At 40.2% G+C, this 23307-nt stretch overlaps 1 long non-coding RNA gene across 1 annotated transcript; it reads right to left on the minus strand.

Annotated features, from left to right (window-relative positions):
• Positions 1-1943: 1943 nt before the first annotated feature.
• On the minus strand, positions 1944-4991 carry LOC309489268. The gene is made up of 4 exons (XR_014202372.1): positions 4857-4991; positions 4343-4388; positions 3275-3339; positions 1944-2289 (listed from the first exon to the last, which is right to left on the minus strand). It is a non-coding gene; the product is annotated as an uncharacterized lncRNA (long non-coding RNA).
• Between the last annotated feature and the right edge of the window lie 18316 nt (positions 4992-23307).

Here is a 23307-nt window from a genome sequence, read left to right on the forward strand (position 1 = left end):
ATAGTGGAGGGGGAATCATAATTCTCTCAAGAAATTAGATATTTCCAGTGCCAATTATATATTTCCAGTGAAGGGAAAACATAATACTTGCAAGAACAATATTTTGTGCCGTGGGGGAGGGGAAAACATAATATAGGGGAGGAGCAAATATATAAAAGCTTCCACAGAAGCCTTATAAACCATTTCTCTTTGTGCTCTGTGAGCTCTCTTTAGGCTCTTTCTCAATTGAAAATTACCTCTAAGCAAAGGTTTTCTGTCAATTAGACTTTGTCATAGTTCTTTGAAATTGACAGTGACAGAGGAGAATGTGTCTGATATAGACGATAATGTCGAAGAGGACCCGGATTATGAGGCAGCATCCTCAGATGAGCATGAGACTCCTAGTGTTAACCCTCATGTTGTCTAGCAGATAAATTACCTTCCAAAAATGGAACGTTATTAAGGTCCCACTTCCCACTTGAATGACAGGGTACAGCTGTTGCCAAATTTGAAAAAATGTTGCTGCTTCAGTTGTTGATGTTGATTCACATTTTTCTAGATTATTGTGCGGAGTGATCAGAGGCATTTTACATATTTGCAAAAAGTTTTATCACAAAACCCCAAATTTCACTGTTTTTGTCCTTGGGACCAAATGACCAGCTAACATAATTTTACTAATCATATCATCAGCACATGATTGCTATAAGAGGAAGGAAGGAGTACTTCCAATCATTGTGTTCTTCTGTTAGCAATGGTTTCCTACAAAGAAAGATGTGCAGCCATCATCTTTGCATCAAAATGGTCTCACATGTAAGGAAATAGCTGCAAAGAATTTTGCACCTGAAAGAACCATTTACCAGATCATCAAGAGCTTCAAGAATAGAGGTTCGGCTGCAGTGAAGAAGGTTTTAGGATGTCCCAGAGTGTACAAAGCCTACAAAACATGTCCTTAAAAGAACAGCTCATCCAAAAAATGTTGTTCTCTCATTATTTACTTCATGTTGTTCCAAAACTCAAGATGTACATCACTCACCGATCAAATAAGGCTTTGGCGAGACACAAAATTGCTTGTGAGAGAGACGCGTGAGTGACAGAGAGAAGGAGGAAGAGCAGGGAAAGGAAATGCAGGTGAATGAATACGCTGCGTGTTTTAAGTTGTGTAAAACATTTTTTTATAACGAAACGCAATATGTGGCGGCCGGTGTTGATTCTGTGGCGCACCGCCACGAATGAGTCTGTGTGGGAAACACTGGAGGGATTTGTTCACTTCACACAAAAAGATCTTGGAATGAGATGGCTAACTGGAGTAGCGTTTAGTCTACTGTCTATAATAGCCTAATTTGAGAGATACATTTTTTTTTTAACCGACTAACAACAACTTTGATCGGTTAATGTTGATACGGTCAACCATCGGTCAAACGGTCATCGGTTAACATCCCTAGATGAAACTACACCTCACATGTAAATATTACCAGAGCCCGTCTACGGAGAGCCTGCCCACTCCCTATTAAGTCCTACACTGTAAAAAAAATAATCGTAAAAAAACGGTCAAATGACTGGCAGCTACGGCTGGCAAACAAAAACCGTAAAATTAAAGTAAAATATCTTAATTCCAATAAAGTGCAAAAACTATAATTTTACAGAATTTTTCATTAAAAGTTTTAGAAAAAAACACTGTTATTTTACAGGTTTTTCCTTGTTTGAATGAAGATATTTTACCTTAATTTTACGGTTTTTGTTTGGCAGCCGTAGCTGCCAGTCATTTGACCATTTTTTTATGATTATTTTTTTACAGTGTAAAACTTTTATTTTATGGATTTTTCCAAGATTATAATGACCAAACACCTTTAATAAAGTTATGGCACTAAAAGTTCTACTGAGAAACACTTATTTTACAGGTATTTCCTAAATTATAACGATCAAACACATTCAATAAATTGTCAAGACATGCTCAAGAATGCAAGAAAACAGTTTTATTTTAGAAGACAAAATAAGTATGTAAAGAAACTGTATAAAACTGATTAAAATCATCTCAAACTTTAATTTACAGCACTTGTGTTTACATATAATTTAAGAGTACTTAAACAATGTAAACTTGTAATCTAAATAAAATGGAATTATTCAGACCCCTGGGGGTCACATAGTTCTGATATTAAATATTATATGGTCTTTACATTCAGAATCCTTACTATACACGTTTATTAATAAGTTAAATCAAAACATACAACAAAAGTGTACCAGAAGTGACAGATGCAGCAAATAAACAGCAATCCAGCAAACGGCCAGTAATCAGCTGGATCCTTGGTGCATCTGGGAAGAAGAAAAAAAGGACACACTATGATTCTCTCAAAATGATTTCAATTATTTTTGTTTCCTTTAAACAAGCTTAATTCATTTTTATTTAAATTGTCTGTTTGTCTTCTGATTTGTCTTGTATCTAAAACTTATGTCAGATTGAAAAATGTGCATCACCAAAAGAAGGAACATGTAGAGTCGTTTTCGCGGATCTGTGCGAACGGGAATCGTTTTTATAACGTTTTCATCTGTACAAAGAAAAAACGTTTCTGTTTTTAGTACATCGTTGTTGTGTAAAAGTTGAACCCTGCAGGTAGTTACATTTAACGTTATCTATTAATAGTTTTACCTATGGAACTTATTTAACTTTATATGAAATGTATGATGGAAATGTGTGTAATATAGCAAACCCAAACAAACAATTCAAATTATTCTGTTAAATTGAACTCTTCCACCATATCTAGTTTTAAAATGAATCACGGGGACTTGCCATAAATATAAAATAAAATTACTTCAGTTAATTTACCATCGTATGTACCCTTTGCTAACGCATTTGTGGAAGGGGATTCTCCCCTCATTTACTCTCCCTTATGCCGCCCGAAAAGTATATGATTCAGATGAACACAACTTTTAGAAAAAAAAACCTAGACTTTCAGAAAAATTATCCATCTCGTGTTCTTGTGTCGAATAATGCAAGTGAATAGACACCAAAATACTGAAGGTCGAAAAAGTCCAAACACACATCCTGACAATAATCCAAGAGCATTGTAAAGCTCACATGATAAGTGCAGAAAACTTCTTGTGTGAACCACACAGCAGGCTGTTTGTAGGCTGTATATAGTTTCTGGAGCATGCACTTGCATTATATCAGCTTACAATAAAGGATAATTTTTCAAAAATCTCTGTGGAAAGAAAGTCAGATATACATCTGGGATGGCACAAGGGAGAAAAAAAAGAAGAGATATTTTGTTTTGTTTTATATACTGCAGTGGATACTTACTAGTGATGGGCTTGTTTCTCTGTTGGTGCCTGTTCTGCTCCGTAAACATTGTTCCAATGTTTGATCTAAAAAATATTAAAAAGTGTGTTAATTATTACCTGTGTGTTAACAGACTATTGATCTGGGTGACATAGGACCATTTTTTAACGTGTTCCTTAAAGGAGAACTCCGGTCAATTTTAACATTGAGCTAATTTTTTTGTAAATTTGGAGTGCTGTCAGTACAGAGAACAACGACAAAAATCTGTGTTGCCTACACCGTGTTATCCTCTTTTTAAAATTTGCACCCTGTTGACTTCAATGGGGCAAGTTTTAAACCTGCTTTTACCCTCTTAACATCCTTGATGTGTCATTACAAGTGCCCAGCCATTGTGAGTGATTCCTTCAGAGTGAACGCGGTGAATCTGACTGCAGTAGATGTGAAAGATATGAATAAAAGTGATGTTAATTCAGCCAGCGCACATACCTGTATTTACTTCCTGTTTTCGGTCGAAGTCCACAGTAGTCGATTGTCGAGTTCACGCGCGTGATCACAGGTAACTAAGCAACAGTGGAGAACTCGACAATCGACTACTGTGGACTTTGATTTTAAAAAAGAGGACAAATTTTAAAAAGAGGATAACACGGTGTAGGCAACACCGATCTTGGTCGTTGTTCTCTGTACTGACAGCACTCCAAATTTACCAAAAAAAATGAGCTCAATGTTAAAATTGACTGGAGTTCTCCTTTAAGTGTTACATAAATCTGGAGAACACTTACTAACATTAACCATGGTTTTGCTATACTAACCAAATGGTTATTTTTTGTTGTAATCAATCCATAAAAACATGGTTTCTAAACTTTTACTATAATAAAAACCATGGTTAATTTAGCAAAGGACCCTGGAAACATGTCCTTAAAAGAACAGCTCATCCAAAAAATGTTGTTCTCTCATTATTTACTTCATGTTGTTCCAAAACTCAAGAAGATAGGTAAAATATTGTCTGGAAGGTTTGAACTAGAGTGTCTTTGAGCAGAGTTTACATGTCCTGCCTCTATTTCACGTGTATTTTAATATAACAATACTCACCGCATCTGAAGATCATGTGGCTGGATCATATTTATTTTCAAAATTCCTGGATCATGAGGGAAACACACACATACACAGCAATATTAGCTATTTGTATATTAGCATTTTACAAACAGACATTTGTGAAAGCTTGCAAAATTTTACTCACCAAATCCAAAACATATTATGATGACTGATCGGTAACGTTAGGCCTAACGTTAACGTTATATCCCGCGATCAACAACTATTCAAAAGCCTAGTTTGCATAACTTATTATTCTAGAGTCAAAGGGTGTGGTTCGAGTTCCTCTCTGTATAAAGAGACAATGTTCTCAGTCATTCTAAAGCTCCTATGCTGATAAAAAAAAAAAAAAAAAAATTAAGTTAACTAAGCTGACAATATATTTACACATGCTAGCAACACATACAGTAACATCAGCCTAATACATAATGCTCTAATCGCGTTTAGATTCTCAATTTAACACACTATATTTTAATATAGCAGAATTGTTTTTATAAAATAAAAAGTTATTTACCTTCCGCAGATTGCAATATGTCCGTTACACGTTGTTAAAATGCGTTGTCCATATTCCTTGTTTGTTCTTAATTTACATCCCGCAACTCACTCAAAATAAAAATGCAGAAGTCCGATGTAAAATAATACATGTTTTAAACAATATAAAAGCCACAGTGCTAGTAGCCTACTGAAGATCCAACGCTATCTCACGACCAATTCGTACGAATTCGTACGAATGATAAAAAGTTGGCTAATTCGTACTAATTCGTACGACCTCACTCGTACGAATTTGTACGATTTGTCTAAACCCACGTGATGGGTAGGTTTAGGGGCGGGGTCAGGGGTAGGTCATTCGTATGAATTCATACGAATTGGCCAATTCGTCAAATATGTACGATTTTCCAAAAATCGTACTAATTCGTACGAGTCAGGTCGTATGAATTCGTACGAATAAGCCACTTTGTAGAATTTGTACGTTTTCCCGTGAGATCGGGCTAGAAGATCCCGAGCAGCAGCACACACCCACTGACCCACTCACTCCAACAGACGTATTCAAACTTGACCAGTAAAAGGCGCGCATAGTTGTCATTGGCCAGATTCCTGGATGACAGTCTGAATAACCAATCATACTCAAAACAACTCGGAGAGACAGCCAATAGTGTGGTAACATTGCAATTACAAGAAAAGATTACATGTTTTAAAAGAAAGAACAGGAAAAATATACACGTGCTATTTATTTAGCTGTATTTGTAAGCTGGCTGTTATATTTAATCAATTGGTTAAATGGTGTTTTCATTGCAGTGTATGATTAAAAATGTAACTTAAAATAACTTATATACCATATATAACAACATATATTTACCACTGCTCTGCTAAACAGCAATTTAACAGAGCAAACATATTATATTTAACAGAGCAAACACTGCATATGTATTCATATAAAATTCTGTATGTAGACCTATATGAAAAACTAATGGATTGGTATACTCTGCTGACATTAGTTGCATCCATGTGACCCATAATGACCCTTTTGCACTTTAAAAAATGATTGACCTTCCTTTCCTTTAGAAACACTCTTATGCCTAATGATGTCTTGCTTTTCACCTTGTGTGGCACTGTTACACAACCTGTTGGTTTAGGGTTAATCCTCTGTCCAACGCAACACTTTGCTAACATTGGCATAATTCTATACAAGTTGCAACATACCCCGGGTTTCACAAGCAAGGCTTAAGCATGTAGTCCCAGACTATAATGCACATTTCAGCTGTTTTACCTGAAAGCAACTTGCACTGACTTATCTTAAAATATGTCAGTGCCATTGTTTTGTCTCAAGATGCACACCAGTAATGTGAAACCGGGTCTGGATTAGAAATTAAGGGTTAAGGTTAACCCTAACTCTAACCCTAACCCTTGTCTACAGACTTGTATTTAACAGCATGGATTCTCCAAGGTGTTGACTGCAGTGGTTAGGCCTTTAGCGTTGATACAGGACTAAGAACTTCTCACTGCGACAGTCTGTAATGTAATTTAGCAAAGAGTGTTTAAATGTATTGTCCCTAAGATAGAGCTATTGGTGCATTCAAGTCATGTCATAAAGATCGTATTTACGAGTTGAACGCACATGAACGCCACTACAATGATGAAAATATGAGTAGGAAGCTCAGAATTTTCTATAACCCCGATCTTGAAGAGTTAGGGGTGTGTCAGTGAAAAACATTGAGGAATACGATACTACTGTCAGGCTTTACTATTTACAATGAAGTAAGCTAATACCTGCACAAAATATGAGCATTATAATATAGCAATATAATATGTAATGATACAGTGGCTTCATAAATTAATTTAAAACATAAAAAAAAAAAATAGTAAAACCTCATGAATACAAACTTCCCAGGAGGACCTAATATGTTCCACCATGTTCCACCATGATCCCTGTTGGCCTGCTGTCTGACCAGCAAGGTCAATTTAACAATAATTGTGCAGTTTGCTTGCATTAAATTTGTATCCAGAATTACAGAGTTTTAATGTAAAAATACACTTAAATGTAAAACTAATAACATTTACTTTAAAATGACAAGGAAATATGTTAAATTGTTAGTATGGATATAAACCTTTAATATAATGAGCTACATATTTAATTACACAATTTTATTGTAATTTTACATAACTTTGTATGTAATTTAAAAAAAACAGAAAAATACTGTATAAAAATACAGTAATTGTCCTGTGAAAAAAAGAAGAATTACTGTAATTTGTCATTAATGATATAATCCTTAAATTAACAGTCAATTAATTAATTTACAGATATTGTTTGTAATTTGACAAAGTTTTGAATATAATTTGAAATAACAGAAAAATACTCTAAAAAATTTACAGTTATTCTCTGTAAAATTAGGATTTTTTTTTACAGTGTATTGTACTGAATTTTGGTTGTAGTTCCACCAGAGTTCCACTGGGGGTGATCGCCCATGAGTGCAAAATGAATGAGAGTCTATGGGGCTAGACGGTGTAAGGCCCGCTATATGGGTCCAACGCCGGTTCGCCAATACACGGGGAAGGTTATCACGTGTTCTGTCCAACGCATTCTCATCCCAAGTCGTCATGTACTGACGCTTTGGACATTTCGTCTACATCGAACGCACATGGCACCCTTTAGCGTCAATATGAGACGCACAGAGCTTTGTTCGGTTATGGGTAGGTTTAGGTCTGGGGTAGGGTTAGGGTTAGACCGCTAGGGAGGCGCCTTCTGGCCCATATCTATCTGCGTCTCATATTGACGCTAAAGGGTGCCATGTGCGTTCGATGTAGACGAAATGTCCAAAGCGTCAGTATATGACGACTTGGGATGAGATCGGGCTGGTTCTGTCCTCACTCATGCAAAGTATTGGTTAGTTAAATTTAAATCATATGTATTTACTCGTTACTTCATCTGACTCCATAAATGAAAGGTTTTAATAACATCTGTGCCTCACTAAAGGTGAGCGAATGTGTGACTATTCCTTTTAACCATTAAATGAACAATGTCAAAATCAGTTAGAATAATCACATGTAACAATTTAATATTTCAGATATCAGAGATCAATTCCACAATCAATTCAAATATCTAGAACATGGTTATACATTGGTTACACCAAATAATCTTACCCAGCTTGTAGCCTACCTGAGAGAGAGAGAGAGAGAGAGAGAGAGAGAGAGAGAGAGAGAGAGAGAGAGAGAGAGAGAGAGAGAGAGAGAGAGAGAGAGAAGACCACCTATTCAATCCACGTCCAGCCAAAAAGTGAGCCAGAGGGAGCGAGAACACCTTCCTTTATTCTCTTTTGACCAGGTGACATGGGGGATAGGGCAGACCACCCTCAAATGGCTTCTATTCAACAAGAGGGGGGTTGCCTTATCTGGCCTTATCTCTAAACCAGTTTTCTCTAAACTTCTCTAAACCTTATTTCCTTTTATTTTATCTATCTGGATCTGAGATATCTGTACCACTCACTTTGAGACATTTCAAATGACACCAAAAACATAACAGCAAACCATGTTCTTGTGTGAGTTCTTTGTTGTTTCTGAGAGCAAGTGAGGTGTATGGGGGAGGTCGAATGTTAATTAGCCAGCAGGGCCCTTTTGTCTCATAGACCAGGCCTCAACCAGTATTTTCAGCCTTACAGATTTCCCTCCTTGATCCCGTGGGTCACATTCTGATGAACACTTACGGGGGCACAGTAAGACGTTTGTTATAATCCTTGAAGATGTAGCACAAAAATTGTCTTTGCAATGTTGGCATCTGTAGAAGCTCAGTGGGCTGTGTTCACCTGCAGAACACCTGTTCCCACCAGGTGTATAGCTTGAGTCCAGCAGGTGGATGAATGCGTTCAGGTTCTCTTCCTGTAATCCTGTGATGTGAGCAAAGTTCATAGAGTCAATCTGGACCTTTTGTGACTTGTTCAGTTGACGTGTCATTCCTTCAAGGAGAAACTTCCGCTTCCCTGGCACCTTCTCCACGATGATGATCTGACCCTTCTTGACCAACCCTGTCACCTCAACCTCCAGGTGGTCTGGGCAGACCTCAAAAGTTTAAGCTTTTAAATGCAATATAGAGTTTGTCAAGATTGGTTTAGGTTTAGTATAGGATATTAATGTTTTCAATGTGGCTTTTGGGCCTACCAGTCAGCCAGTGACACAAAACAAGGGTTAAGCGTTTTGGACGCAGCATGGCTTTAGCATTTAGCATTAACATTAGCCTTGAATGTTTTGAAAGCAACCTGAACAATAGCATTTAGCATTAGCCTTGGGCGCAGCATGGCTTAGCATTGACAATAGCATTTAGTATTAGCCTTGAGCATTTTGAAAACAGCATGCCAATAGCATTTTAGCATTATCCTTGGGCGCAGCATGGCTTAGCATTGACAATAGCATTTAGCATTAGCCTTGAGCGTTTTGAAAACAGCATGCCAATAGCATTTAGCATTATCCTTGATATTTGAGTTTTAGCCTGTAAATCATATCATCCTGTTTTCCCAAAATTCTATTCTTTCTATTCATAAACAATGCATTGATCTGCCTTTTTATTTATAAAATCATGTGTTTTCCGATCGTTTACAAACTTAGATTTTTCTTTCTCTGTTTTGTTAGTTTGCTCATTCTCTTCACGTGTTGCTGGTTGGTTTTAACAAGCCCAGATACGACAATGGCCGGAAAACATGCGGCTGATTTTAAAACTTTTTAGGCTTTACTTTTTCAACTCTTCATCGAGTTATTAATTATTTGGAAGATGTTAATCTCACTTTAGGTTTCGTTTCTTGTTGCTTAGGCAAAACAAGGAGATCTTTAACCCTCTGAGGTCGGCAATCACGCCGCCGTGATTTGCTCGGTTTTTTTCTTATCAGTTCAATCGAGAGTCCAAATACTCTGTTGACTTTGATTTTTACAAACCAGTTTCATACATCAATCGATCCTGTTAAGTGTGTATTATTTTTGTGTATACTCACAATAAAAACAAAGTGTTGTGCTTTTTGCCAAATAAAGAAAAATACATATGATGTGAGTTCTGCTTTCTCTCTGTCAGTGAAGTCAATTCTGAAACGCGTCCGAAAATGAACAATAACTCAGCGAATACTCAGTCAAACAGGCATACAGACACACAGGCATGAAGCTTGAATTCTCTTCTTTTAAATGAAGTAATTTTTTATAAAAAACAAATATTCTCAGTTTATGTAATCTGTATGAAAAGAGCGAGATGTCAGTTGTTCTCATCTCAGCTAATTATTTTTAATGTGACTCTGCCCACGGAGAGCGCGCGCTATTCAAACGCAAATGACTGAGGCAATCCATGCAAACTGTGAACGCCCCCATATCAGCTCGAGAAAACACATCAAGTTTATTCAGATCATTGTACTTGTTTACACCGTCTCGCGGCGCTGTGAGGAATAATAATAATGGAAAATGTACCTCAGAAGTGCTGGTATTTTGAGGAGCAACGGATCCTGAGAATACTGTAGTAAGTTTTTTCATTCTCAAGTGAATCGCGTTTCTGTGTGTGAATGAATGAACGGCAGAGATGCGCTGTTTACCACAACTCGCAAAAAGACAGTTTAAATTTGAATCGCGTTTCTGTGTGTGAATGAATGATCCGCTTTTAGCAAACTGTATTGCTATACTGAGATGAGTAAAAATCGACTGAAATATGTTGAAATAAAATGTATTTGTATAAGCAACGTATTAAACTGCAAATGAACATTTATATTTCTTATATAAACGAAAGACCTATGTTACAGACATATGAAATACAACATTTCGTTGACTAGTTTTGGATAGATTATAAATTTTTACTGTAAAATATCTGCCACCTCAAATAAGCTTTTGTTTGCCAATCTTTGCACATATGTTAAATATAGTATGTTTTGTGAAAAATAAAGTAATCAAATAATCAATCAAATCCTTAACTTTGAAATATGTATGATAAAATGTATACTTTAGTTTTTACAATTGTTGTTGTAATTGTAACCTTTTTTAATAATAATATATATATATATATATATATATATATATATATATATATATATATATATATATATATATATATATATATATATATATATATATATATATTTACAAGGTAGATGTAAACAAACTATTAAAAGGTAAATATAAGCCTTTTCTTTAAATAATTTTTATTGTGTTTTATTAGTGACAAATTTGGGGAGAGGACACATATTCCAAAACTGAAAATATGAGAATTAACTGCACAATTACTAGACATGTTTTCCTTGGATATTATACAATTTGCAAGCACAATTTAAAAATAAAATAATAAAATAAAAAATGAGATGCTTCCAACTGTGAACCAATTTGGTAGAATATATATATATATATATATATATATATTAGGGCTGGGAATCGATTAAAAAAATTTAACTAATTAATTGCACAATTTCTGTAATTAATTGCAATTAATTGCGCTTCCCCCAAGCTTGTAATCATCAATATTTAAACTTAGAATCACCTAATTAAACAACACAGGAAAAAAAGGGAACAGAAAATAGCCCTATATTAAAATATTAAACATCAATATATCAATATATTATTCTTTTTCAATAATCAATCAACATAATCAATTTAACAGATTATTATTATTATTTTATTAATTATTAAAACAAAATATAGTCCTACAAAGCTATTATTACCAGAGCATGTGATCAGAGCAGGTCATTTTACCATTGTTGCCCAGCATGGCTATACCAGCTCAGCAAACAGAAGTCAACAGAGAAATTTCACGTTACTTGAGTGGACTTTACTTTTCCAGTGCTTAGTACATGATTGAAGCCTTTGGGCCGTTAACGACAGAGCCGCCGACACACACACACACACACACACACGGAACGGAGAGCTCGCCGCTGCTGGGCCATTAACGACAGAGCGAGCCGACACACACACACACACACACACACGCACGCGCGCGCGCGGAGCACAGAGCGCGCCGACCGACCGACACACACACACACTCACGCGCGCGTGCGCGACGCACATACCGAGCGGAAAAGACCCGCTCATGAAAGCTGCCCGAGAATGAAACCTGACCGCCGAACATGGAGGGGCGGGACGGCATATTTCGGCCTTTTTAATAGCAGACGCAACAGGAAATCATTAAAACGAGGCAAAAAAAAAAAGTGCTGCGTCAATTGCGTTATTTTTTTTTAACGCGTTAAACATTTCAAATTAATCGCAAAGATTAACGCGTTAATTCCCCCAGCCCTAATATATATACACACACATATTGCTCTTGCATTCTTTCTTGTGGCTCAGTGACACACCTGAATGAATGGCTCATTAAGTATGCGGGCCCCATTGTCTCCTCAGGTGTGAACCACTAAATATGCATGATGGTGTTGGATCGTTGACGCCCACTCGCATATTGTCTTTACAAACAGAAAGTGTTTTGCAAAATTTAAATCAATGTATTGTTTTATGTGAATGATTAGGGAGGATGATTTTCACATCATTTTGAAGAAAAAACTCTAGGTGACAACATCCATTAGTCAAAAGTCTTATTGGCACATACAGTATTTAGTATGTGTTTTGTGGCCTTATTTCAGAAACTTTCGTTTTTAGTTTTTTTCAATAACCATGCATAAACATTATTCTCTCAAAAATACAAACATGTACATTCATGTTGCTCACATATTATGGTAGCCCTGTTTGTGCTAAATAGAGTGTAATTACACTTTTGCCATTAATATGTTTATAAGCAACTGAAAAAAGCACAAATGTCAGGGCATGTCAGAACATCTCAAGGACCCCAAAAACACCTTAGACCCAGAGGGTTAAGATCTAATACACAAGGTTTTTCATTATTCATCTGGCTGCCGCATCACGTTTCTAAACAAAGGGCTTTAATTCCGACCCGTAAACAATGCAAACATTTCTTCAACACTTCTATAAAGGGCAGAAAAAGTTTACTTACCATCGCGGCGGAAGAAAGAGAAGATGTTCAAACCTCGTGTTGATTTTAAAATCCCAATACTTGCTGGAAAGGACGTTTCTCGTGTAACTGTTTTGATCTGTTTTGAGATCACGTCCTTGGTCACCATTTTGTAAGGTCCGCTATATTGGTCCAACGCCGGTTCGCCAATACACGGGGAGGTTATCACGTGTTCTGTCCTCACTCATGCAAAGTTTTGGTTAGTTAAATTTGTAATACATTAATCATACACTGTAAATGATTTCTGTTGTTTTCACAGCATTATACTGTTTTTCTCAACAGTTTCTTGCTGTATAACCTATGTACAGTATGTTCGCAAAGTCTGTAGATTGTGTTGCTTTCACAGTATTATTTTGTATTTTCAACAGTTATTTACTGTGCACACAGTTGACAGTATGTTACTGTAGATTTTCAATGCATTCTGGGAAATTATTAGTTACTGTAAATCTAAATACAACAGTGCAAAAAAAACACAAATTCCACAAGTAAAATTGCTAGCCTACTAACGTTATCCTTACACAAAACATTTTCAGGACTGGGTGACCATTAACAGTCTTAATATCTGTCAGTGGGGGGTGCATGAGAGCGCATTTGAATGAGTTTTTCTGTTGTCAGTGCATCGTGTAGACCTGTCGTTTCTGCCGACCTGGAACTTCGCCATATGGTAAGTAATAAATCTTAATATGTGTATGCATGGATTCTAGCTAATAACTTTACAATTATTTAGAGAGTAGCTGACCAGGATTAGATATTTAATTTAATTTATTCTCAACATTTTACTATAAGCCGTGTACAATATGATAGGCTACTCTAGGTTTCAATGTAGTTTGGGATATACTGTAAATTTAAGTAGTACGAAATGACCGCGAAAAATAACCACAAGCTGCCGTTTTATGAATAACTCTTCAGTTCCCTGAGTAACGTTGAGAGCGCAGGCCTTTGCATCGCGTCGCTGTGTCTGTCGGCGAAGTTTTCGCCATAAATATCTGGTTAGTGATGAATCTTTATATTTTTTGCAAACTAAATAGTAGCAGGTTAATGTTAGTTTAGAAGAACTGCCCGCGGCTTATGTTCTATAACGCCTGTAACGCGGATTTCCTTCATGTTGATAGCTAGCCTACTTGATTAATAAATGTAATTTTATAAACATAGATTGCATATGTAGCCTCTTATAAGGTCAGAATGGTATACTAAAAGTTGGTGGAAGCGCCTGCGCGTTCATTATTTTATATATCATACGGTTGGGAATTGAAAATCGATCAATGTATCCTGAAATCGGATACCCAAGGTTAGGATTCGGATTCTTGTTATACAATTAAATTTCCGATTCCTCTTATTGATTTATTTGCGCTTATTTTTGTCTAAATCAGAATTTTCTTTTACACGTCTGTGAGGACCCGACATGGCGATCTGCCAGGACCTTGTGCAGTTACCTCAGTCTATGTTCATACACTTTTGTTACAAATTGATTTCTATTAGTAACACCAATGGCTTTTTATTTTGCACAAGTGATGGTTTAGAGCAGGGCTATTCAATTGGCGGCCCGCGGGCCACATGCGGCCCGGAAGCAACCTCCAAATGGCCCAGCCCGTGGTCCCGCCAAAAACGCACATCCCTACGTAAACTCATACAGTAGTACAGGCCACGTAGCCTAGCAACAATGCAAACAATGCAGAGCGCGTGCCTGTAACGTATAGCCTAGATTACTATCAATATGTCTTTCTCAACACTGAAACGTAAAATTGCAAATGAAAACCGTCGGTTTAACCCTGTCTGGACTGACAAATACTTGTTTATTTTACCCCCACATCCAAACGCCAAACCGATGTGTTTAATTTGTAATGAGTGCGTCGCAGTATTTAAAGATTACAATGTGCGGAGGCACCACATTGAGAAACACCAGACTTTCCGCACCAATTTTCCCGAGGGATCTCAAGAGAGGGCAACAAAAGTGCAGAGTTTGATGGCATCTTACAACCGGAGCAGTACTACCATGGTGCGGTCATTCACAGCCCAAGAGAGAGCTACCGCAGCATCTCTTCGTGTTTCCTGGATATTGGCAAAAAAGAAAAGGCCATTCACAGACTCTGAAACGGTGAAGGACTGTATGCTGGCCGTCGTGGATGAGGTGATAAATGACGATAAAATTAAAACGAGCGTGGTATCTGCTATAAAAAACGTACCCCTGTCAGATACTTCCAACATTCGTAGGGTTGAAATTCTTGCTGCAGATGTGTATGAAACGCTGTTAGGAGACCTGGTGAAAGCTGATACTATGTCTATAGCAGTAGATGAGTCCACAGACAAAACCGATACTGCTCAGTTGTGCATATATGTCCGTTTTTTTGACAGCAAATGCTTCAGAGAGGAGCTGCTCTGCCTACTGCCGTTAGAAGGACACACAACGGCCGATATAGTCTTTGGGAAAATTTCCGCTTTTTTTAAAGACAATGGTCTGGATATGACGCGTGTGTGCATGCTTGTGACAGATGGGGCTCCATCCATGACAGGTAAAGTGAATGGTTTGGCAGCACGTTGGTCCGCTGTTGCACCTCAGTTGATCTCCTTACACTGCATTGTGCATCAGGCGGTGTTGTGCGCAAAACTAAGCGGGGCGTTCAAAACGACCATGGACAACGTGATGGCTACAATTAATTTTATTCGCTCCACATCAAGCCTCCAACACCGCTTGTTCCGCATGCTGCTGTCAGAAATGTCTGCTGAGCACCACGACCTGCTTTTGCATAATGACGTGAGGTGGCTGTCCAAAGGCAAAGCACTGGAGCGTTTCTGTGGTCTCAGAGAGGAGATCATAACTTTCCTCCGCAGCAGCAAGCAAAAAAAGGCAGAAACGCACTTGAGTCGCATACTGGACGACAACTTCATGGCAGATGCCTGCTTTCTGAGCGACATATTCAAACACCTGAATGATCTCAATTTGGCACTACAAGGCAGAAACAAAACTGTAATCGACCTTGTGGAACAGATGCACGCATTCCCAGTTAAACTGGACATTTTCGCAACTGATTTGAGCACAGGCCGAATGCTGCATTTTCCGACACTCCGCAAATGCATCTCATCCCCCGCACAAATCACGGATGTGATGACAGATTTCATTGCGCGTTTGAAAATTAACTTTGCTGGTCGATTGGATGGACTTGTTCTGCCCACAGAGGTGGCAGTTTTTGTCAGAGACCCGTTCACTGTTGCAATAGAAGGGGACTTATCCGCCAGAGCAAAGCAAGTGGTTCCTTCCATTGACGAGGGGAAATTCACACTCGAACTTGTTGACATGCAGTCATCTGTAACCATGGCACAGGAGCTTTGCACTAACGGGCCTACAGTGTTTTGGACTAATGTCAACGTACATCAGTTCCCTAACATTAAGAAAGTAGCGATCGTCATGCTCAGTATGTTTGGATCAACTTACACATGTGAGTCAAGTTTTTCACACATGAACTCCATAAAAAGCAACTCTCGTTGCTCCCTGACTGATCGTACTCTCCACCAATGCCTTCGGATTGCATTGACAACTTACGAGCCTAAAGTCACTGCTCTCGTTCAAAACAAAAAATGTCACTTCTCCCACTAAATTAGCTGGGTAACTGTTGCCTGCATTAATATAATGTTGGATGTGTAACAAAGGCATGCCTAATCACAAATGTGGTGATTTAAAATATGTTCCCTCAGTATGTGCAATATGTGCAGTAGTCCAACTTGTATTCATGTGTTAGTTATAGCCTAGTTGTGAATACTGTGCACTTTTTATTTTATGCACTTTGAGATGTTCCTGGGTCAAATGTGAGCAAGATGTTTATTTTGTTTCAAAAGGAAACTTAATGTTATTGCTTATCTACTACTGTGCAGTATATATATATATATATTTGCACTTTGTGATCAGATAGGTCAGATATGTAGCCTAGGTAGGCCTAGGCAAGAGGTACTTAAGTCAGTTTTTTTTTTATTTTGTAAGTGGAAAAATTAGGGGCTACCTCAGATTATGTTCAGTTAGCTCTTTTATTGTATTTTTATGCACCTTTTGATGTGCAAACTGACCAAAGTTAAAAGAGAAACAATGAATAAACCTTACATGTATTCAATAAATTTGTTTGTGTTGGTTTTGAAATGTGTTATTACGAGTTTATTTCGCCGCTGAAATAACTGGCCCAGCTAACCTTCTTGGTTTGAAAATCTGGCCCAATTGAATTTGTAATTGAATAGCCCTGGTTTAGAGCTTATCCCCTATTGTGATGTGACTTATTACAGATGATGCTACATATTGTGATCACTCTCAATTCAGTTGGAAAATATTTTTAAAAAAATTGTGTTTACAGGTTTCTTGTCAGGATAAATCCTGAAAATTCGAAATGAACATCACAGTTCCAGGTGAGCAGAAAGAGTGGGAAGGTTGTTCGGACGAAGACCATGGCCTTGAATCCACACGTTGCATCTTACATCAGGGACTTTGCAGAATATGATTGGCAAAATCATTAAGGTAAGAGTAATATTAGGGATGTGCAGCAGAGCCCATATCTGTAGAAATGATTTGTGTCTGAATCTGTATTTAGAAAAATCCAAAAAGGGTGGAAATGACTTAAACTATACATTTTTCAAATTGATAGTCTGTTTTAAAATGTAATTATGTTCCCTTCACAGTTTCCATTTAACAAATATGCCTTGTATAAGTCAGATAGTTTGTATTTTTATATTGTAATTGTAACATCTCTTTAAATAAGTTTTAATTAAAACATGAAATGGTAAAAAATAGGGTTGAGTGATATGGTCAAAAATCATCTAAAATGTTTCACATCAGTCAGTATTGATAATTAATGAATAATCAATGTCAAATATTTAATTATTTTAAGTTTTAAATGTTCTCAAACATACATTAAATAATGAAGACAACAGGTAAAGTTAAAATATAATGAAATGTAATAGGGGTGGGAATCTTTTTGATTCAACGATTCGATTCAAATCGATTCTTTGGGTCACGATTTGATTCAAAAGAGGCGGTACATTTGAAATTGGGAATTCTCTTTTGAATCAAATTTCAATTTGATATATGCATAGAATAGATTTAAAATCTATGATCAAATCTAAAATCAAATCCTGCATATATCTAAATGAAATTTGATTCAAAATCGAGAATCGAACAGAAGAGAAATGATCAGCAGCTACTGTTAGCCCCAATCAAGCGGGAGTTATTTAGTTTAAATTATACACACCTCATATCTGCGTTAATTTAATCTAACCCGCTGCCACTCAGCGTTCACATTCACCTCTCACTGCGTGAGCTCACGCACGTCTTTTTCATCATTAAAATTAGTAAGCATCAAGTCGATAGACATATCTATGAAAGGAACTGACTATCGTAAGCATTGTAAGCCTAAATTGATCGTTGAGACCATTGGTGGTAACTGCTTTATAATCAATTGAAGGTTACAATGCTTTGGGAAACGCAGCCCTGATCAGTGGCCGATTGTTTGGAGTCAGAAATATAGAATACGGGCCATTGCCTTCTCAATATTTATTACTTTAGCTTCTGATGCAGGACATGTTCATTCTCTTTTATAGAGTATTTGTTCGTTACCACAGAAAACCTTTTAACCATTAAATGAACAATGTCAAAATCAGTTAGAATAATCACATGTAACAATTTAATATTTCAGATATCAGAGATCAATTCCACAATCAATTCAAATATCTAGAACATGGTTATACATTGGTTACACCAAATAATCTTACCCAGCTTTTAGCCTACCTGAGAGAGAGAGAGAGAGAGAGAGAGAGAGAGAGAGAGTGTCACGGAGCGCACGCCTTCACCTCTCTCCGGTCTCGTTCGCTCCTTGTCACCTGAATTCTAGAACTGCAATTCCCATCATTCCCCCCTGTTATCATTATCATTAGTTCCCAGCCCTGTTTGGGTTTGCCACTCAGCATCATCACATCCACCTGTTAATCATTATCCACCCTATATCTGGACTGCCTTGTTCTTTGTTTCTTTGTGAAGTGTTGTTTTGCCACGCTGCATGTTGCTACGTGTTTCCTTGGTGTTTTATGCTTAGTGCTACCTTGTTTCGTTACCTGCTTCAATAAAGTTCTGCAGATGGATCCGACTGCCTCCATTTCGTCCTTACAGAACACTTCACCACCACAGGATCCAGCAGACCTCCTGAGTCTTGCTTCCGAGGTGAATTCCCAGGCATCTGTGTTAATCGCACACCAACAACAGCTGGCCAAGTTAACGAATCTCACCGAAGAACTGGTGGGGTCCGTTCATACCCTCACTCTGCAGAGCGCTGCACCTGTGCACGTCACATCAAGCGTGAGTACGGCTTCAAGCAATCCCAAATTATCTCTACCTGAGAAGTTTAACGGCTCACCAGCTGCTTGTAGAGGATTTCTTTTGCAATGTGAATTATTCGTCAGCCAGCAACCCCAGCTGTATCCCAATGACGCGTCCCGCGTTTCATTCATCTGCTCACTGCTCACCGGGAGGGCGTTGGAGTGGGCGACTGCTCTCTGGTCTGGTGGTCATCATACCTTTCCCTCATTTAACGTGTTTATGTCTCAATTCAGAGAGGTATTTGAACATCCCGCGGGCGGTAAGGAACCAGGGGAACAGCTCCTCACATTAAATCAAGGGAATTCCACCGCGGCTGATTACACGCTTTCCTTCCGCACCCTGGCAGCACAGACGGGGTGGACAGAGGCACCTCTTAAACTGCTGTATCGAAGGGGGCTGCAAACGCATCTGCAAGGGGAATTGGCCTGTCGCGACGATGGAATGTCTCTCGGAGAACTTATGGAGCTTGCCATTCGTCTCGACAACCTCATCCGCTCCCGACGCACGCCTCTCACATCCAGTCTTTTCGCTCATCCTTCTACCGGCACGGAGTACGAGCCCATGCAGGTCGGCTTCACACATCTCACCACGGAGGAACGTGAGAGAAGGATGCGGAATAAATTATGCCTGTACTGTGGCCAAGCCGGTCATCAGAGAGCTTCATGTCCCGTGAGATCCAGATCCACTGATACTTCTGCGGTGAGTCCTTTGATTAATTCTCTCCGTTCTCTCACTATCGAAGTTTCATTGTATTTTAATGAAAATAGTTGTGAAACAAGAGCTTTAATTGACTCTGGTGCCGCTGGTAATTTTGTCGATTTGGAGTTTGCCTTGTCTAAAAATATCTTTCTCATTCCTTGTGAGTCTCACGTGGCAGTGGCTGCTCTGGATGGACGCCCCCTGGGGACAGGAGAGGTACAATACCTCACACAGCCTCTGACGCTCAATTTCGGGTCTAGTCACACGGAGAGAATTCAGTTGTACACGATTAACTCGCCCCTTCATCCTGTGATTTTGGGATTGCCATGGCTGGAGAGACATAACCCTCTCATTTCCTGGGTCGACAGGAGAATCACTCAATGGTCCCCTTTCTGTCACACCCACTGCTTGCCTGCTCTCCATGGTCCTGAATCTAGCCACAGTTCCCCCGAGAAAGTGAATCTGCAAGGAATTCCCGCTGTATATCATGATCTTGCCCAGGCTTTCAGCGAGAGAGAGGCTTCACTCTTACCCCCGCACCGGTCCAGTGACTGCGCTATTGAACTTCTACCTGGAGCCGTTCCCCCGCACGGCCGGGTGTATCCACTTTCGCAACCAGAGACTGAGGCCATGAGATCGTATATCGAGGAACAGCTTGCTAAGGGATTTATCACCTCTTCCACATCTCCGGCATCCGCAGGGTTTTTCTTCGTCAAGAAGAAGGACGGGAGTCTTCGGCCCTGCATCGATTTCCGTGGTCTCAATGAGGTAACTGTCAAATATCGATATCCTCTGCCTTTAGTCCCTGCAGCCCTGGAGATGCTTCGCTCAGCCCGGTACTTCACCAAATTGGATTTGAGGAACGCCTACAACCTCATTCGCATACGGAGGGGCGACGAGTGGAAGACGGCCTTTTCTACGACCACAGGCCACTATGAGTACCGGGTAATGCCCTTCGGGCTGTCCAATAGTCCTTCTGTTTTCCAGTCTTTCGTTAATGAGGTCTTCCGGGACATGCTGAATCAGAGGGTTATTGTTTATATTGATGATATCTTGATTTTTTCAGAGACCCTCGAAGCTCATGTACGGGACGTGCGTGCAGTTCTTAAACGTTTGATTGAGAATCAGCTATACGCCAAAACTCAGAAGTGCGAGTTTCATCAGACTCAGATCACGTTCCTGGGATATGTCATCGGCACCGAGGGGGTTCTCATGGATGACCGCAAGGTCAAAGCCGTGGTGGACTGGCCTCAACCTTCTTCTGTGAAGGAATTACAGCGATTTCTGGGGTTCGCCAACTTTTATCGTAGGTTTATTCGTAACTTCAGTCTCATTGTGGCTCCTCTCACATCTCTTCTCCAGGGCGGGAGGCGCTTCCGGTGGTCCTCTGAGTGCACTGCAGCGTTTAATCAGCTGAAGGAGAGATTCACTGCCGCACCCATCCTCCATCATCCAGACCCGGAGAGGGAGTTCGTCGTGGAGGTTGACGCCTCGAACACTGGAGTGGGTGCGATCCTGTCCCAACGTCACGGTAATCCCGCGAGAATGTTTCCCTGTGCCTTTTACTCCCGCAAGTTAAGCCCGGCGGAGCGCAACTATGATGTGGGTGACCGGGAGCTTCTAGCCATGAAGGCTGCCCTGGAGGAATGGAGGCACTGGTTGGAGGGGGCACGTCAACCTTTCACCATCCTCACAGACCACCGAAACCTTGAGTACATCAGGTCCGCCAAGCGTTTGAATGCTCGTCAGGCTCGCTGGTCACTATTTTTCTCTCGCTTCAATTTCAGGATCACGTACAGACCTGGGTCCAAGAACGGGAAGGCGGATGCTCTGTCTCGTCAGTTCGAGGATTTCAACGAAATCACCAAGCCAGAACCCATCCTGCCTCCCACTCTGATTGTGGCACCTGTGCAGTGGGATATCATCTCGGAGGTCACTGAGGCTCAACAAGCTCTTCCTGTACCACCCGAGTGTCCTGTGGACCGCCTTTTTGTGCCTCTCGAGCTCCGTGAGCGGGTGCTTCAATGGGTTCACTGCACACCCAGCGCGGGACATCCAGGTATCTCTGCTACTGTACATTTAGTCTCCAACCGCTTCTGGTGGTCCACACTCCGGGCTGATGTTATCAAATTTATCCATCAATGTTCCACCTGTAACACAGTCAAATCTTCCCACCTTAAACCTGCCGGTCTCTTACAGCCACTTCCAGTTCCTCAACGCCCGTGGTCCCACATCTCTGTGGATTTCGTAACAGATTTACCGCCGTCTCAGGGATTTACCACAGTGCTGTCAGTCGTGGATCGCTTCTCCAAGTCCTGTCGTTTCATCCCCCTTAAGGGTCTACCTACTGCCATGCAGACTGCTGAGGAACTTCTCAATCATGTATTTCGTCTTTTTGGCATCCCCGAGGACATTGTCTCCGACCGTGGTCCTCAGTTCACTTCCCGTGTTTGGAATGGACTCTGCTCCAAACTCAACATCAACGTCAGCCTCACCTCCGGATACCATCCGCAGTCTAACGGTCAGGTTGAACGGTTGAACCAGGACCTCATTCGATTTCTGCGGACATACTGTTACGAGAACCAACAGGACTGGAGCCGATTCTTGGTCTGGGCAGAGTACGCCCAAAACTCCCTGGTAAAGCCTGCCACTGGTCTAACACCCTTCCAATGCGTCCTAGGTTTCCAACCCCCTCTCTTCCCGTGGTCAGGAGAGCTGTCAGACCTCCCTGCGGTGGATACATGGTTGCAACGCAGCGAGGCCACTTGGAATACCGCTCATGTCCATCTGCAACGTGCCATCCGCCACTTTCGACTTCATGCGGATCGAAGGAGACGTGAGGGTCCTCGGTATAGACCCGGACAGTGGGTGTGGCTTTCCACCCGGGATCTGCGTTTAAGGCTCCCAAGCAAGAAATTATCCCCTCGCTTCATTGGACCCTTCAAGATCCTTCGGCAGATCACTCCGGTCTCGTTTCGTTTGGCTCTCCCAGCACATTATAGAATCTCACCCACCTTTCATGTGTCTCTTTTCAGACTCGCTGCCGCTCCCAGGAGAGAGGAGGTCCAGGAGGGGGTCGGTTCCGTGCAGGCTCCCCCAATTGAGGTTGGAGGCGAGGAGGCGTACCGGGTACGAGAGATCCTGGACTCCAGACGTCGCGGCGGGGTACTGCAATACTTGATTGACTGGGAGGGCTATGGCCCTGAGGAACGTTCTTGGGTCAGGTCTCAGGACGTCCTGGACCCTGCTCTTCTTACCACCTACCATCTTACTCACCCAGATCGTCCTGCTCCAAGACCCCGTGGAAGACCCCGTCGTCGTTCAGGTCCTCGCTTCCGGAGCCGCTCGCAGGGTGGGGGCTCTGTCACGGAGCGCACGCCTTCACCTCTCTCCGGTCTCGTTCGCTCCTTGTCACCTGAATTCTAGAACTGCAATTCCCATCATTCCCCCCTGTTA

Source organism: Leuciscus leuciscus (genome assembly GCF_965113295.1).
Source record: "Leuciscus leuciscus genome assembly, chromosome: 24".
NCBI classification, from domain to species: Eukaryota; Metazoa; Chordata; class Actinopteri; order Cypriniformes; family Leuciscidae; genus Leuciscus; species Leuciscus leuciscus.